A 16,591-nucleotide genomic window follows, 5' to 3' on the forward strand; every position below is an offset into this window, starting at 1 on the left:
AATAAAGTGATGGAACAAACTGTACATGTACTATTCACAGCCATTTCTGTGAGATGAGCCTTCCTGGTTTCCCCCACCTTTCATTATTTTTAGAGAGAAGTTGGGGCTATGGGTGTTGGCAGCAAGTCAGGTTAATTCTATACTCTCTCTTCTTCCTATAACTAACTGGTGAATTCTCAGACTAAAAACAAAAAGGGAAAGGGAAAAGTAATATTTTTTAAAAAGAATATATTTTTTAAAATTTCAGATGATGACAATTTGTGTTATTCTTAATAATGTGGACTTTATAGCTTTGCATTAACTCTGATTCTTTACATAGAACTTGTGTTCTACTTTACCCATAGAAGCTGCATGTGTACATCACCTTCTGTTTATTACTCAGAGATCTAGAAAACGGTATCTTTGTTCCAGCGCAAGTACAATATGTTCATGCTAAGTCTATACACAGGCCCTCCATTTCAGATACTGTGGTGTGTTTTGACCTGGCAGCCCCATTAACAGCTGAGTTTGTTCTGATAGCGGGACGATGTTTGCTGTCCTTGCGAGTCTGGCAATTACATCTGCTTACACCACAGTCTGCCTGGTATTTACAATTTAATATTTGCTGCTTTCACTTTTTCAGGTTTCACTGCTAATGCTTTAAATTAAGCCACAAGGGAAGGCTTGACGCTGAAGAGCATTTTGCCTAACACTTTTCCCAAGCTGTCACTTCTGCCTTAACAATGCATTCCTGATTTTGCCACAGCTACGCTACTGGTGTTTGCTAAAATCCCTGGAAGTAAAACTGCAAGTTTTAATTGTTAGATCAGCCCACTAAAACTTGGGCTGAGGACCAGTTTTAACCAGGGGGGTTAAAGGTAAAGTCTCTCTCTCTCTGTGTAGACCTGGTGTGTCGCTATACTAATGAATGAAAAAGAAAATACTAAAAATGGCCTTTCCTTCTTTTGCAGGGAGCCTTTGCTTATTAAATGTCTTTCTGTTTTATTTCTTTAAAGTGTTTATTGGCTTCTCTTCTGCTGAAGCTACCAGAGTGCCTTAAGCATAAAACAACACTGCAACCCAGCAGTTGTACTACTAATGATTGATAAACAAGCTTACTCTCAGGTAAGTGCACAGGATCGTAGCGTAACAGCAGTTGTGTACTGGTGATGTGCTGGCTAAGGGACAATAGGATTTGGTGGGTGCACTGCTACCAATGTTTTGGTATTTTAATGATTGTATGTTTTAAAGTAGGGTTGTATTTTTTAATTGACCTTACTGATTTTATCTTTTGTAAACCGCTTTCAAGTGCATAAATTTTATGAAAGAATTTTTTTGAACTGAATAAGCAAATATACCATCAGAATGCAAAATTCTATGCCGTCATAGTGGCAGAGTGCCTAAAGCAGGACAGAGTAAAGGATGGGATGTCAGTGAAACAGGGAAGGAACACACAGGTCTCTTCTACGCTGTGGGCACATCCCATCAGTGGCACTTCTTTAGTCCAGATCTGGAAGAATAAATGTCCCTCCCATAGACTTGCTCCAGGCAGGCTCATTGGGCTGCATCCCCAATGTCCCCTACTGTCAGGGGGTGGAGGAGGCCAAGCACCGCTTCAGTGGCCAGCTGCTGCTCCTTCTGCCACAGAATGCTGCTGAGCATGAGATAAAAGGAGCCAATGGCCACTGCTTTTGACTTCGTCCCCTGGCTCCTCCCAAAATGCCATGTGACATCACATGACGCATGTGTGATGTCAACCGGACCCTCAATCTTTGGCACAAGTTGGCACCTCTGTCCAGAAGTCAAGTGTTTCTCATTGCCTCTTCTACTTGGATTAGACCAGGGGTCAGCAAACTTTTTCAGCAGGGGGCAGGTCCACAGTCTCTCAGAGCTTTTCGGGGGCCGGACTATATTTTTTTGGGGGGGGGAATGAAATGAATCCCTATGCCCCACAAATAACCCAGAGATGCATTTTAAATAAAAGCACACATTCTACTTATGTAAAAACACCAGGCAGGCCCCACAAATAACCCACATGCATTTTAAATAAAAGCACACATTCTACTCATGTAAAAACACGCTGATTCCTGGACAGTCCGCAGGCTGGATTTATAAGGCAATTGGGCCGGATCCAGCCCCCGGGCCTTAATTTGCCTACCCATGGATTAGACAACACACAGTGATTCCCCTTTCCCCTTTCAGTTTCCAACTCTGGCCAAGGTCAAGTCCTTTATATGAGCTGGAGAGAAGATTCTAGAAAATATTGGAAATACAAAATAAACTCATACAGGTGTGGATGTTGTGGTGTGTGAGGGTGAAGCAAAGCAGATCAGGCGGGGTAATACCAGCCCTTTAAAACCATAAAACAGCTGTCTGCTCCTCAGCCAACAGGAATGTATGTACAATCTGTACCAGAATAAGCTGCTTGTCTTCCTGGCCAGCTTGCCTCTGTTAATGTTGCCTTTATGGGAATCAGAGAAGTTCTGTCCACAGCAATCTAGTTGTTGCGACTCTGCAGGGATGGTAATAAATGTAATGGAAACAGGTGTCCAATGGAACGGAGAAGCAGATTCCACACACAGCTGTGTCCGCCTCGAATAAAGGTTAATTGTTTCACAGTCAGGAGGCACTGCTTAATGGACAATTGAAAATGGATCATGGTTAATGCTTCCATTAAAAAAATAAAGAAGAAAAGAGTCTTTAACTGCGTAAAAAGCAAAACCCAGCAAAAAATCCAATGTCACCTTAAAGAGTGACAAATGTGTTACGGCATAAGCTTTTGTAGACTAGAGTCCACTTCATCAAATGCATGGTGTTATTCTAAGTTGACAGGTGTGAGTGTGTGTGTGTGTGTGTGTGTGTGTGTGTGGCTTTGCACACATACACACATATTTGGGGGCGAGAGGGAAATAGAGAAGCAGTGAGGTCCGTAGGAAATGAAATTCAAAGAGGAGGGATTGTGACCATTAAACCTTAAATGTACGTAACAAACAGAGTGATGAAACACAAAGCAATGTTGATGAGAGCACAAATATATTGGCAGAAATTCAACAGGAAATGATGGGGAAAGATTTATACCCATTGTTCAGAAAGGCTCCACCTACTTGTTTCTCCACCCTCAACTCTCCTTAACTGTAGGCCAAACTTCATGTTAAGGTAAGGCTATTTTCAGAAAGAAAAACATTCTGAGATGTTCCTGCCATTGATTTTTATGGCCACTGCATCAGGCCCTAAAGGCATTATTTGAGCTCTTATGCAAACAGGCAGTGCAGTGATTCCGCATAACTTGTATAAGGTTGCCAACTGTTAAAGCCCTGTGCCTTTAACAGTAGCTTGACACAAAGAAATTAAACAGGTGTGTTTTTGTCAATGCAAAAAGGCACATATTTATATACCGTATTTTTCGCCCCATAGGATGCACCTAGTTTTTTGGGGGGGAAATAAAGGGGGGGAAATTATTTCCCCCCCAGGTGCGGGGCTGGGGCGGGGGAAGCCCGAGCTTCCCCCGACCCCAGCCCCCAGAACAGGCTGCTATCCGCAAGCCGTGGGAGAACTGCACGACTTTGCGCAGCTCTCCCACGGCTAGCGGAGAGCTGCGCGAAGCCGGAAGCCTGGGTGTGCTGAGCTCAGCGCGCCCCAAGCTTCTGGGTGCAGGCAAGGTCTCCGCTAGCCTTGGGAGAGCTGCCTAGCGTAGAGCTGCGCGAAGCCGGACGCCTGGGGCGTGCTGAGCTCAGCGCGCCCCAAGCTTCTGGATGCAGGCAAGCTCTCCGCGAGCCGTGGGAGAGCTGCGCGACTTCGCGCAGCTCTCCCACGGCTCGCGGATAGCTTCCTGAAGCCTGCATTCGCCCCATAGGACGCACACACATTTCCCCTTCATTTTTGGAGGGGAAAAAGTGCGTCCTATAGGGCGAAAAATACGGTATATATCTGAGGTGGGGAACCTGTGGCCATGAAGATGCTGAGCTACAATTCCGGTCATCCCTGACTACTGGCTGAGACTGGTGGAAACTGGAGTCTCAACAACATCTAAAGAGCCACAGCTCCCCTCTCCCTTCCCTGCTTTAATGTAAGGTAAAATGACTTATAAGGGATGCGGGTGGTGCTGTGAGTTAAACCACAGAGCCTAGGACTTGCCGATCAGAAGGTCGGCGGTTCGAATCCCCATGACAGGGTGAGCTCCCGTAGCTCAGTCCCTGCTCCTGCCAACCTAGCAGTTCGAAAGCACCTCAAAGTGCAAGTAGATAAATAGGTACCGCTCTGGCGGGAAGGTAAACAGCGTTTCCGTGCACTGCTCTGGTTTGCCTGAAGCAGCTTAGTCATGCTGGCCACATGACCCGGAAGCTGTACGCTGGCTCCCTTGGCCAATAAAGCGAGATGAGCGCCGCAACCCCAGAGTCGGCCACGACTGGACCTAATGGTCAGGGGTCACTTTACCTTTACTGTTAAAATGACTTATATATTTATGAGTCCATATTATAGTTCATATTAAAGTGGACAGAGGGATTCTGAAAAGATTCACTGGCTATAAATATCTTTGCTGCCAAATCAGATAATAGTGCTTTCATGTATACCAGTGTTTCCCAAACTTGGGTCGCCCATCAGTTTTTGAACTACAACTCCCATCATCCCTAGCTAGCAGGACCAGTAGTCAGGGATCATGGGAACTGTAGTCCAAAACAGCTAGAGACTCAAGTTTGGGAAACACTGAAGTATACAAATCCATTCAGAGAGCCCTATAGGGCATTTTGAGCATTTAAGGGCACTACACAGTCAACTTACCTACACAATAAGATAAAGGTCATTTTCCTGAAGTACACTGGCTTCAGTTCTATAATAAGTGTACTTAAGGAAGTTTATAGAAAGGAAGTTTCCTATTCCTTCTTTGCCCCAACAGCCAAATCATGAATAAATGAATGAACTCCCCTAGGGAGGAAAAATGGCATCACAGTGAAGCAGCAATGCAGTCCCTTGGCTTATTGTTCTCTTGCCTACGATGACCAGCCAGGTGAAGTGGGAAAAGACCTATCCATTTGTCTCTATGGCAACAGGGCAACCTCTTTGGACATGCACATGGAAGGACTTAACTGGTTAGCTTAACAAAGGATCTAGTCGGACTGGCTCACCAGGTTTCCCCTTGTAGATTCTGACAGCCACAGGATCATGGTGTTGGAAAGAACCCACGAGTATCATCTGGATTGCCCCCAACCTATTTAAAATATGTTTTAATATGATTTATAAATATACATACTCTACCACAGTTCAGTTTAGAAATTATCAGGGTGGTTCACATGATGATAACAGCAAAATCATAAAAGATACTGCTAAATAGGACCATAAATACAGTATTAAAGCACTAATGAAACCTCGGTGGTCTGGAGGCACCTGGAGTAATGTGAATCTTACCATTGGCAGCTGGGTCTTTTCATCTTGGCATCTGGAACAGACAAAGTATGGGTTGTGAGTATATCCAGGAAGAATAGTGTTTATTTACTTTTCTGTAGGTTCAACCTGAATGATCTTCCCAAAGATCATTCCAAAATGATCTTCCAAAAACAAAGCAAAAAAAATCGTCACAACGTTTCTTTAAAATGTGTTAAAAGTGCAACTATATATATCTATTCAAAAGTAAGCACCATGGGACTTCCGGCGAGGCAGCATGGCGGCAGCAGCAGAAGAAAAGAGCTCCTGAAGCCAGCCAGAGTAAAAGGCTCTGGTGACCGATTCCCGGACCCCCCAGAACTGCTGCTGCCAGCACTGCCAACGGAGAGGAATTGGGGGTGCCCGGGCATCTATCAAAGGAGCCAAAACACCCCCCCACGACCTTGATTGAGCCGGAAAGGCACCCGACCCCCCCCCAACAGCCGAGAGGAGCTCCAAAACCCGGAGGACAGTGGAACTAACGCAAAGAGGGAGAAAGAAAGGGAGAGAGAGGAAGAAGAAGAAAGAAAGAAAAAGGAGCCCCAAATTTACCGTTGCTGCCCCCATCTCTGCCGACGGGAAAGCAGAGGAGAGGTAGGTGAGCACGGTGAAGGCAAAATAGGCTTCGGGGAGGAAGGGAAGAAAAAAAACAACGCACGTGGCTGAGCCCTACCGGGAGCTCCAGCGGCAAGGAGAACACAGAGAAGCTGCATAACAAAGGAGACCACAGAAAAGAAAAAACAACCTTCCCCCCCCCCTTTTTTTTTTTTTTTTAACACCCCCTTTTTTTAACCCCTTCCTCCCCCTCCCTCCCTCCCTTTAAAGAAAATATATATATACATCTTTCTTATCCCTCCCCCCCCATATACCTACTTTTACCACTTTTCTTTTTAAAAGAGGGGCCACTGCTGCTGCAGCCACCCTTTATTTGAATCTTTACTTTTATTTCTATCTTTTCTACTCACTATTTAAAGACACACTTTTCCACACACACATCCTCAATTTAAACCTCACTTTATTTCCACCTCAAACCCCCCTCTTAAGATTTAAAATGGCAGTATCCAGAAAACAGCCCTGAACCATCACAGGCCATTTCCTGGGACTGCCACTCCGCCCCAGACTTTCCACTCTCTTTTACCTACCCTCTTTTACCTATACTTTACTCATTTAAAAAAATAAATAAATAAATAAAAAGCTCTATTTAAAGACACCCCCCCCTTTTTTTTTTTTTACCTTTAATTCTCATTTTTATCTTTTACCCGTACATTTTTGGTTGCTTTTCTGCAGACGGAGAGTGGTGGCGGTGGTTGGGGGGACATATTATTATTATTTTTTAAAAGACAGAGCAGAGCCATACAATTATTCTTCTTTTCTTTCTCTTTTTAAAGCTCTTGTTCGCCTGCTCCTGAGGGGGGAATCTTTCGCCCCCAGCTACGACCACCACTCTCTTTTAAAACAAAAATTTCCTCCATATACCCATTTGGAGAACAAAAAATAACTGCATGGTTTTGTTTGATTTGTTTTTCTTAAGAATAATATTTCCCCCTGGTTATTGTTGTTATTTTTTGCTTGTGGGAAAGTAATTAAAAATGGAGGAAAATTAAACATATACCCTCTAATCTCTTGCATCTCTACCTGCTAACCCCCTTCCCTTTATATGAACTGTCTGTCCATTAGTCTACCCATCTCTGCTTACCTGCCCCCCCCCCCGCCTCGGCGGCACCGCTGAGGCATCTACAGAAGCCCTAGAGAAGTTCTTAAAACACAGGCTAGAAGTGACACAAATGACCACCTAATCGAAACGCTCTGTAAAAGCCACCAGCCAACAAAGCCTGATCAGCTCAGCAACCCAACAATACCCAGGAATCACCACTGCCACAACTCCTAACCATCACACGCCCAACCCCAAGAGGACGCCAAGCCAACCTCAAACCAAAACCATCAGGGAGACCGAGATGACACCAACCAGGGAGATGGCAAACAATGCTAAGATGGTAGCTCCCCTTCAAGATGATGACCACCCAATAACGAAACGAGATCTGAGGGAAATGGAAGCACGATTAGAAGAAGCACTGAAGGCCACAATGGCTCCCATGCAGGTACTAATCAACAATCTAACCTCCAAAGTGGAAGCTCTAGAGAACAAGAACCAAATGCAAGAAAGAATAATAGAACAATACCGGGAGGAGAACGCACGTGTGAACAAGAAACTGGACGAACTGGTAAACCAAATGGAAGCAGAACACAACGAGATGAAAATTAAGCAAGCCGACCTTGAAGACCGCAATAGACGTTGTAACATCCGCTTCCGCAACTTTCCTGAAAAAACAGAGGAGAAAAGCCCAGCGGACCTAATTATACGCTGGCTGAAAAACACAATCCCAAGCCTGAAACTTGAGGCAGAGGACTTGGAGAGGGCTCACAGAGCCCTAAAACCTATGCCAAAACCCAGCGCCCCCCCAAGAGACATCATTGTATGTTTCACACGCTACCGAAAGAAGGAAGAAATATGGCATCAACTCAGAAACTCAAGCAACCTTCGATATGGAGAAACCCCCATTCTGGCCTTACAGGACCTATCGCAGGATACCCTAAACCGGAGGAAAAGCCTGCGCCCATGCACCCAGCGTCTCCAACAAGCAGGGATCAAATACCGATGGGGCTTCCCCTTCCGCCTCATTGTAACAACGAACACAACACAACACATGGCTACCAACATACCCGAGGCCCTGCAACTACTAAAGAACCTTGAACTCGACCTCCCGCCGGAATGGAAACCGACAAACCCACCAAGCGACAGCCCCAACCATGAGGAAACAACAGCAAACAACTGGACAATGGTACAGAAGAAAAAGATACAACAGAAGCGGCGCAACAACACAAACCAATACAGGCAAGCATCATGCTCAGAACCGTCCCGCCGACCATACGACACAAGAAACCAGACCAAGATCAACCAAACCAACTCATCGCAGATGGACAACCCTACAACAACAACAACCCCGGCTGAAAGAAGCAACCAGGAAAAAACCACAAACTGAAGGACTGGTGATTTCCCCCCCCCCTTTTTTTCCCCCTCCCCCCCAAAACATAGATTTAGTTAACACCATCAACACCCCCCCCAGCCCCGCACCCCCACAGAAATCCCCACCCCAACACCAGTCCATACGACCTCAACCACATTCCCCATCACCCACACCTTCAACATCCTCATACTCCATACTAAGGAAAAACAACTCCAACCTTAATAACACAACCCACAATCAGGCTAAAATCTGATACCCAACCAGCACTATGGTGGCACCAGAGCGTACCAGCACCCACATCCCCACCCCAACACACCAACAATGTTGCTCATAATACTGGCAACACTGCTTACAAACCTTATACCTGACAGCGACGTTACAAAGTCACTTCACACTGTCTCGCTGATCACCCCCTATCGCAGACAACAGGGGGGACGGCCTGTCCTTGAACACGGCCTTCCACACCAGCTGAGACCTAGGACCAACTGGCTAAATGCCAGATGGCCCAAAATACCCCAAACAAACACCTATATGACTACATATAGGAAACTCCCTACAACTTACCCCCTACTCTTTAACCCAAATCTCACTCTAATCCTACTAGCCCCCCATCCACCACACCCTAGGTCAGCGCAACCCCACTGGTTCTTTAAACAACACGAAGAGAGAGACACAAGACAACCCGAACGGGTTGGCATGGAATCGCCCCACATAATAGATAAACAAAATGGCTAACCTAAAAGCAATTACATTAAACGTGAGGGGGCTGGGAAACCCCATCAAAAGAAAACGCATCACCTCATACATAAACACCATGAAACCACACATCACCTTCCTACAAGAAATACACAATCCACCCAAAGGCAGCAAACTCCTGAGCGACCCCCGCTTTAGTCAACAGTGGGTCGCACAAGGCTCAGGGAAAGCCCGTGGTGTAGCCATAATACTCAGTAGGGACCTGAACTTCACTGCCACAACAGTCCTCAAGGACAAAAAAGGCAGATTCATTTTCGCTAAAGGGACACTAGATGGCAAAATCAAACTGACAATCGGCTCCATATATGCCCCAAACACGAAACAACTAGAATTCTTCCAGAAAACACTAAACAAATTCCTCTCCTTCTCTGAAGGGGAAGCAATCCTAGGAGGGGACCTCAATCTAAATATGAAAGGTATATCCCTGAAAGATATCCACCCCACAACCCCATGGGCAACCTTCCTCCGAAGGAAACCCCCAACAACCAGGAACTCTTACAAGTTACTAAAAATGCTAAAAAACAGGGGTCTCTATGACATTTGGGGTGAGCAAAACCCGGGAGACATCAGCCATACATTCCAATCGGGACGCCATGATACAGTGTCCAGACTGGACAGCATTCTACTCACACAGGGTCTGATTCCCTCAGTAGAATCAACAAACATAGGTAACATTAAAATCACAGATCACGCCCCAGTAGAAGTCACTGTTAAAATAGGAGAAGGAACACAAACCACCCCATCCTGGTCCTTCAGTCCCATCCTAACTACAAACAAACAAATTAGAGAGAGTCTCACAAAAACCCTCCAAAACTACTTCAAAGAAAACGATGTAAACAATACAACAACCCCCCTCCTATGGGACGCAATGAAAGCGGTCACCAGAGGAGCTTGCATAAAAGAGAAAACATTCCTTAAAAAACAAACCTCCTCAAAAATTAGCAAAATAGAACAAGACATCACAGCCCTCTCATCACGCTACAAACAAACAGGATCTAAAAAACTCCTCAAACTTATAGAACAGAAAAGGAGAGAACTAGACTCCTTAGAAATCAACAAAACAATGATCAACATTCTATACTCTAAACAACGTTTCTATGAATATGGAGGGAAAAACTCCAGAATACTAGCAAATAGATGTAGGAAAAAAGCACTCAAAACAAGAATACACTGCATCACCAAAAAAGACGGCAACATAACATTCTCCCCCAAAGAAATAATTTCAGAATTTGCAGAATTTTACTCCAACCTATACACCTCCCATAACCCACCAGAGAGGGAAATCAAAAAATTTCTAGCAGGACTGACCATGCCTACCCTAACTGATGAGGAACAGGAATTCATGGATAGCCCTATCACCCCAGAGGAAATAGATGCGGTCCTCAAAAACTTGAAACCACACAAAGCCCCAGGCCCAGACGGCTTCACAGCAGAATTCTATAAGAAATTCAAAGAACCCTTGATGCCCTACATGACCCGCCTATTCAACGACATCATAAAAGGAGGCCCCATCCCCAAAACCTGGACCCACTCCAAAATAGTCTCCATCCCAAAACCACTAAAAGACAGCCTCAAAGTAGAATCATACCGCCCAATCTCATTAATAAACCAAGACTACAAGATATTCACATCAATCTTGGCCAACCGCCTAAAAATCTTCCTACACAAGTTAATAGCCCCAGACCAGACTGGCTTTGTCCCTGGCCGCAATATAACAGACCCCATCAGGAAACTACTGAACCTGATCGAACACAGCAAGGCAACCAAACTCCCATTGACAATTATGTCCCTAGACATACTCAAAGCCTTTGATTGCTTGGAGTGGAAATACATATTAGCAGTACTAACTAACATGAAATTTGGCCCCAACTTCCTACAAATCCTCAAACAAATATACTCCCAAGCCTCAGCAAAATGCAGAACTAACAATATGGATTCTAACACTATAGCTATCCAAAGAGGCACGAAACAAGGATGCCCACTGTCTCCCTTCTTATTTATCCTGGCTCTGGAACCCCTAGCAATCCGCATCCGAGCAGCCACAGACATCAAGGGAGTGGAAATAAAAGGCAGGACCTATAAATTAGGGCTCTTTGCAGATGACCTAATGGTCACAACACCAGACCCCATAAGCACAGCAACCTCCCTAATCAGAGAACTCAACGCATTTGCAATGGTGTCGGGCCTACAGGTAAATTTCACAAAGTCAGAAGCTATGTGCTTCAACACCCCTCCTCACACCCAAAAAGAACTCACGAAGGTCACCAAAATAAAACTTTGCCACACCAAGTTCAGATACCTAGGGGTACAAATAACCAGAAACCTCAATAAATTATACCTCCACAACTACAAGCCCCTGTGGCGACAAATTAACAAAGACCTAAAGAGATGGAATAACATGAACCTCACTCTCTCAGACAAAATAGCCATGATCAAAATGATCACACTCCCAAAACTAACCTACCTATTCCAAACCCTCCCAATCTGGATCCCCTCAACCCAACTTCACAGTTGGCAAAGAAAACTACACTCTTTCATCTTCTCACATAAAAAACCAAGAATAAGCCCCAAATACCTGCACCTCCCCACCTCAGAAGGAGGATGGGGAATCCCCAACATAGAAGCATATTACAACGCCAACCAAATACGCCATATAATCCCATATATACTAGAAGATGAGACAAAACAATGGGTACACCTAGAGAAGGACACAATTGAAAACACCTGCACCACAACATACCCACTCCTCCCAAACAAACTAAAGAAAATTCCCACAACACTTAACAGGTACACACAGACCATGCTCAAAGCATGGAAAACACAAATAGGCAAACTATCCCCAACCCCATCCCCACTAATCCCCCTGGCATACCACCCATTATTCCACCATGCAGCACAAAACCTCCAGATAAAAACCTGGCGAACCAAAGGCTTGTATCGCCTAATAGACTTTTATAAAAATAACAAACCCTTGTCAACACAAGAAATACAAGACAAACTAGAAGACACCCAAATGCCCTGGTTAACACAACACCAACTACATGCCCTCTTAAACAACCCAACAGTAAAATCAGCAGCAACTAGGCCCCTGACAACCTTCGAAAACCTCCTCCTAACAACAAAGGGAAACGGTAAAGGGATGGTATCCGCAATATACAAAATACTACTCCAAAATCTCGCAAATCCCCTAGACGCAATCAAAAATCAATGGGAGAATGACATAGGCTATGAGATAAACCCCACTCAATGGACCAGAATGTGGTCTAAACCCCCCTTTAAATCCATATCAACGAAAAGAAAAGAACTCACACTGAAACTCACCTACAGGTGGTACCTAACACCAAGGAAACTAGCGCTAATACACCCAGGAACCTCACCAAAATGCTGGAGAGGGTGCACCTCCACAGGCACATACTTCCACATGTGGTGGGAGTGTCCCAAAATCCAACTATTCTGGACAACAGCCATACAAGAAATTTGTAAAATAACTAAGCAAGTAATAGACACCACCCCAGAATTGGCCCTACTAAACATCTTCCAAGACAACAATGCCCATTTACACCACAAAGAACTCATAACCCACCTGCTCTCAGCAGCCAGAAACACCATAACCAGACACTGGAGAGACCTGTCAGGAGTAAGCATGGACCAATGGTATCAAATAGTATGGGAAACAGCCCTACTAGAAAAATTAACTAATAAACTGAAACTGACACGGGGACAAACAGAAGAAGATGCCTTCACCCCGGTATGGCTCCCCTTTATCACACACACAGCCCAACAGGACAATGACAATAATCCACCAACAGCATACAAATCAATATGGCTAACCTGATCCAAAACACCCACCCACCTCACTCACACACGAAAACAAAGATCACCACAGCCAATCACAAGCAAACAATCACACCCTAGGCCAACCCCAACCTCTCTCACCACCAAAGGAACACAAGTGAACAACACAAGCACGCTGACACCAAACTCTACACACATTAAACATAATAGAAACACCGCCACCCAATCCCACCCTTATCCATCTTCCCTCTCTCCACCCCCCTTTCTCTTTTCTCTCCTTTTTTTATTTTTATTTTTATTTTCTTCTCCCCCTAATGCCTCAACAAATGAAACGGATTTGTAAAAATGTTACATGGGGAAAAATATATATGAGGCACTACACTTCTGTAAAACAAGAAAATCCTTAATAAAATATTTAAAAAAAAAAAAAAAAAAAAGTAAGCACCATTGAGCACAACGGACTGCAAGCCTAAAATATGCACGTAGAGAGAAACTTCTTTCCAAAAACGGGTTTTCTAAAAAATCTTCCATCACAATGCATGTGTTCAAGAGAGAGATTCTAGGCTGTCAATGATTGTTTATTCCAGTTCACTGACTTGGGCTACACAGGAAAAGAAAATCCCATCAGCCTCCCTATGCTATGTTTATATGAGTGTGTGTATACAATGACTATTTCCCAATCTGACTGGGAATCTGCCAAAACTATTAGGTATTCAGTGTTTTTTAAAAAAAATATTTTATAAAATTTACTGCATGATTGTTTTTTTTAAAAACCCCACCCCAAAGCAGTTTACAGAAAGAACATATAGGACATCTATGGAACCAGAAAAGACGGGAAAGCTTCACCATTCCCAAAATGTATTCTGGCCTATCTCAAAAAATACAGAATTCTTCTGCAACCTCTTTTGTGTGGGAAAAGCATGATATTTTGTAACCTCACAACTAGAGAAAGTGCCAAACAAGTTGGCAGTGCAAGACTGACATCTCTGGGGTTTGCAACAGTCCTAGCATGTACAGTACAGTGCATATTCTGTGTTTTCACCATGATAAATTATGATCCTAAACTTTTTACCTTTCTTTGTAACAACGTGGCCACAACGTGCATGTTAAGAAAAGCCTACAATGTGTGTACTGTGAACTACCATTCTGGATGAAACTGATCCATGCCCACTGCACATAAGCCTGTGATTAGAATTTTGTGGGTTGTTGTTGCTGCTGTTTTTTTTAAAAAAAACAACAACAACTGTTTTATCAGAATGTTAAAAGTCTGTTGTAGTCAACTTGTAAACACATCAGTTGTGCACAAAAGAGATGCAGCAGCAGGAAAAAAATTAACCCTTTAAGCAGCTGGTTATCTTGGTTTAGATTTGGAACACTGCAAACTGTTTTAAACATGCAAGTCGAAAATGTGGTTTGTCTGCTTGGCTGGGTGTGGGGGAAACAGCTGGATCTAAATAGAAACTCCCACCTGTGCATACACAACTTTTAGTATCCACAATAAGAGTTTTCTGGCCACGCTGCCATTTCAATTTGTCAGTGTTTATTCTGGGCACCCAAGCTAAAAAGTCTTCGAATCCTCTTGGACCATATCTATTTTTCTTCTCTCCCCCCCCCCCCCTCCGTTTTTAGAATGCATATAAATGCAGAGAATGAATCCACAGGAAGATTTTGGATTTGTTCAGACATTACTTTGCTCTTGCATGGAAGCCATCTGTATAGAAAATAATACAAACATGTTTTTGTCTGAAGGGCAACTTAAGTAACATGAATTAAGAAGTCACCAAGCATCATCAAGTTAATTTATAAGCCACTTTTCCAACCGATGCTCAAGGCAGCTCACAAGAACCGTAAACCAATCAATAATATATAGGTACAAGAAAAACAGCTGTAAATATATCAAACACATTTCACGGAAATAGTGTTTGGTATCCACATGAGCAATATCGCAAAAGCATTCATATTAAGGTACATTCGGCAACTGGAGTCTGTATGCTTAGTTATTATTTAGAGTGAGTTAGACCAAACTGATTGAACCAGTAGACATATGAGTTTCTTGGCTCATTTTAGGCAGTGGGGAGCAGGGTTGACTGAGGGACTCTATTGCAACCGACCACTTTTTGTTAGTGTTTGGCACCTCCTGTTTGTGCCTAAGCGGCTTGCCAGTGGCTGGTAGCCTGTGTTAGTGGAGACCATTGCAATAAACTGGGAGGAGCTGGCCCTCCCATCTGAGCAGTGACTCTGGGAACAGATATTTTACTCCAAGCCTGTTAGTGAGAAAAGCAGGGGTGGGCATCTGAACAGAATAGGGCCGAGGGGGGATTGTCCGTCTGTCTGTCTGTCTGTCTGTTTCTCCCCCCCCCCTCTCTCACACACACACCCTCTGCTGCTATAAGCTGAGGCCAGAGAACAGCTGGAGATTTGGAGGCCGATTTGTGTGACGGATCTGATGTGATGGAGAAAGTGGGGAATGGGGTCACTTTCGAGATTTGATTGTGTTATTTATTACATTTATATATCCTACCTTTCCTCCAGGGATTTCAAGGTGGTGTACATTGTCCACATGTTAACCTCCCAACAACCCTTTGGGGGAGCTTAAGATGAGAGAGAGTGCCTGGCTCAAGGTACGTGGCTGAATGGGGGATTTGAACCCAGACCTCCCTCATCCTAGTCCAGCACTCTAACCACAACCCCATACTGGATTTTTATGTGCTCCTTAAAATGCTGCTGTGATAGTTTCAGATTTTTAATTTCTTTAACGTGCAATTTTAATAACAGCATTTTGATGGTGTTTTCTGATATTTTTCATAGGTAACCTCTTGACTGTGAGCTGCTTTGGCTTTTTTGGTTTTGAAAAGCAGCATGCAAAGAGCAGTATGATAGTACAATTACTCACAAAGTGGTCATGTAAGGTACCCTTCCTTTGTTGCAGAGATAGCTCTCTCTCTCTCTCTAGCCCAGCTCTCTCGCCTCCCAGCTGTGGAATGTGCTTGCATGGAAATTCCCTGAACTATTAAGGAGCCCTGGAATTTATCTTCTTTCTCTGAAAGTGTTTAATAAACTTGACAACTTACCCAATGAATAGTAGAGACTAAAGGGTGGGTGAAGAAACTAGAAAGTAGGGAGCCAACCATAACATACTGACTCTAATGTGGTGGTTGTTTTCATTCATGTATGTTTCACTTGAGACACTAAGAAGCTTTGTTGGCTCCACATGTGAATTCTGTTAATGAAGAAGAAAAATAGATGCAGGCCTGATGTGGGCACCTGTCGTCCTAAAGTAGCAGGCCCCACCAGAGCTGACGCCTGCCTGCCTCAGGTCTCCCCATTTCACACTGCTGAGTTGGCTAGACTCTATTTTAAGTTCCCTGCAATAGCATTACTGAGGTTCCTGGGCATTGTGGGAAATTCAAACAGCAACTCATAGCCCTCTGCCCCAGTTTGAAATACTGCTGTTGTTGCCACTGTCAGATAAGCCCAGTGTAATATGGGGCCCACCAGAGAGCACTTTACATGGGGTCTGCGCAATGCTGGAGCTGGTTCAATAGGTGATACATTTTTGTCAACATTAAGATCCATTAAGGGAATTGAATCCAAACTTTGTGTATGAAAATTTCCCG

General features: G+C 44.1%; 1 long non-coding RNA gene across 1 annotated transcript; it reads left to right on the forward strand.

Moving 5' to 3' along the window:
• The first annotated feature begins 984 nt into the window (after positions 1-984).
• LOC144328679 (uncharacterized) lies at positions 985-16,324 on the forward strand. The gene is made up of 3 exons (XR_013393878.1): positions 985-1,104; positions 15,507-15,595; positions 15,783-16,324. It is a non-coding gene; the product is annotated as an uncharacterized LOC144328679 (long non-coding RNA).
• Positions 16,325-16,591: the final 267 nt, after the last annotated feature.

The sequence above is a fragment of the Podarcis muralis genome, chromosome 8 (assembly GCF_964188315.1).
Source record: "Podarcis muralis chromosome 8, rPodMur119.hap1.1, whole genome shotgun sequence".
NCBI lineage: Eukaryota > Metazoa > Chordata > Lepidosauria > Squamata > Lacertidae > Podarcis > Podarcis muralis.